At 42.9% G+C, this 2,645-nt stretch overlaps 1 non-coding gene across 1 annotated transcript; it reads right to left on the bottom strand.

Annotated features, from left to right (window-relative positions):
* Window positions 1–2,219: 2,219 nt before the first annotated feature.
* Window positions 2,220–2,327, bottom strand: LOC130501950 (small nucleolar RNA R71). The gene has a single exon (XR_008939957.1). It is a non-coding gene; the product is annotated as a small nucleolar RNA R71 (small nucleolar RNA).
* Window positions 2,328–2,645: the final 318 nt, after the last annotated feature.

The following is a 2,645-nucleotide window of genomic DNA, read 5'->3' as shown; positions in this document are numbered from 1 at the left end:
TTCTACGACGTTGATATACCATGGATTTACCCGTTTTTAACCATGGTATACTAGTATTTTATTATATATTTAATCTGTTTTCTAGCCTTAGGTATGTTTTCAGGTTCAGGAGCATTTTGTGAGAAAGTGATGTTTTTGGAGCATTTGGAGTACAAGAGATGATACACCCGAGTTGACCATTCAAGACTAAGTCGGAAGTCAACATTGCGATTATAATCGATCGATACTCATCCTGAGTTGTCGATCGATGTAGCTGAGAAGATCCGCGTACTAGAAGATTATAATCGATCGATACACATTCAGTGTTGTCGATCGATATCGAGGACGAAATGGTTAGCCGACTACTTCACCAAGACTTCACCAAATTACGAGATTGCCCCTGACGAGTTTTTAACCTAATGGAAATGCTTAAATACTCCTGCAAAGTTTTTGACGGCAACCTTGAAAGAAGCAAGCTTTTAACAACCAAAGCAGAGAGTTGAGAGAGAGACTAGAGTTTTATTTGTGTTTGAGAGATTGGAGAGATTTCTCATCTCCTTTGTATTTCTACTTTATTCTATCTATGCAATTCTTTCATCTATCTATTGTTATGAATTGTTTAGCTATGTCTGAGTAGTCTACTTGTTAGATCTAGGGTTTAAATAGGTTTGTGGGATTAGCCCCAAACTATAATTGCTAAGTTGTGATACTCATCAAATGGATTGTACCCTATGCTTGTTTTAGATTAGCTAACTAGAACATAGATCACTAGGATCTTAGATTATCTTGAATTATCCATTTGAGCGATGCTTGTCTCCCGTTGAGAAGAACGACAGTTCCTCCTTGAGACCTTTGTGGTCATATTCGGCTCGCGCCTAGGCAGATCTAGAAGCCGTCGATCGATATCCCGACAGGTGAATCGATCGGCGCCGCGAAAGGTGTATCGCTCGATATCTTCAAAAGGATATCGACCGACTCTTTTTCTGTGTCATCATGCGAAAGGTGTGGCCAGAGATCTAGATATTTTAACCAGTGATTCATCACATATGTTAAGCGGCTGAGATCTATAGTATCATGCAAGCAACTTGTTAAAGCATTTATAGAGATTATAATCTCCATTCCTGAATAGAAACCCTATGTCTAGCACTCTTTATCCATTTAAACAACCCATCATTGTTAGTTAGAGCAACTACCTTGCTCATTTTAGGAATTGTTATTTTCATTTCTATCATATAAACCAACCTTGCCTAGGATTGATTAGTAGATTTATTTAATTGGTTCCCTAGCTCCTCGTGATTCGATCCCTAAGTACTACAGCTGTACCTCTTATTTGAGAGAGTAAGCTCTACTGGGTAATTTGAGCACTATCAAATTTGGCGCCGTTGCCGGGAGCTTTGATCGCCATTAGATTTAATCTTATTAATCTTAGTTTTTCTTTTACCCCCTTTCTTATTTAAATTTTTCTTGTCTTTTCAGGTACATGCCCAGCAGTACCAGAAGCAACAGGGGAAATCAACTATTATTCTCAGAGGATCCTGCACACTTGGAACGTTCAATCCGCAAAGACCTACGCTCCGCATCGATCGACAGAAACGCTAACCGTCGACTGATACTCACGTTCAACAGTCGACCGACACTCAGACAGCACCGTCGACCGATACCGTTCGCCGATCCACATCGTTCGATACTTCTAACCGTATATCGATCGACACTACTCCGCGAAGCATGGTCGCGATTGTTATTCTCACGCAGGGCGAGAATGGAAACCTGTATGACCAAGATGGTCATCTGCGTAATGCAACAGGTCAGAAGCTAGATGCACAGGGAAACATAATCCCTGAACCTGAAGCTGAGGCTACAGGAGAAGCTCAAACACGATCGTTGGCAGACTATAACCGTCCAGACGAGTACTACACCAACAGATCAGCTATTCGACTTCCAGAGATTCAGAAGCCGAACTTCGAGCTCAAGCCTCAGTACTACTCTCTCGTGTCTCAGATACCTTATTCTGGGCAATCACACGAGCATCCTATGGACCATCTGGAGAGGTTCGAGGATCTTATCGCTGCTATTCGTATGGATGGAGTCCCCGAGGACTACCTACTCTGCAAGCTCTTCAAATACTCACTGATTGGAGAAGCTTCGCACTGGCTCAAGCAGCTACCTACAGGATCACTGACATCCTGGGCCGACATCAAAAACGCCTTCCTGCGTAATTTCTTTGATGAGGCACGCGCTGAAGACTTAAGAAGCAAAATCGCCACTTTCGCGCAAAAGCCTAGTGAGACTTTTAAAGACGCGTGGATCAGATTCAAGTTCTTCCAGCGAGACTGTCCACACCATGGATTCAATGAAGTGCAGCTGTTAAGCACTTTCTACAGAGGTATCGCCTTAAGGTATCAGATGGCTCTTGATACTGCTAGTGAGGGGAACTTCAACACTAGGAATCCAATAGAGGCTGTGAGACTTATTGAGAACCTAGCCAACAGCAGCAGCACCAAGAACACTGACTCTGACAAGAAAATCGGTTGCAGCCATCGGGGGAAGACCAGATGAATGAAGTCAGAGCCAAGATAGATGCTTACATGCATTTCTGGGGCAGCCAGTCTGCTCAGCTGAAAAGGAGAGGCTAGAGAGGATGATACAGAGGAAGATGTGAACTACAT

This window comes from Raphanus sativus, unplaced genomic scaffold (genome assembly GCF_000801105.2).
Source record: "Raphanus sativus cultivar WK10039 unplaced genomic scaffold, ASM80110v3 Scaffold0344, whole genome shotgun sequence".
Classification (NCBI taxonomy): Eukaryota; Viridiplantae; Streptophyta; class Magnoliopsida; order Brassicales; family Brassicaceae; genus Raphanus; species Raphanus sativus.
The sequence above is the reverse complement of the archived record's forward strand: the minus strand, read 5'-3'. Positions and strand labels throughout refer to the sequence as shown.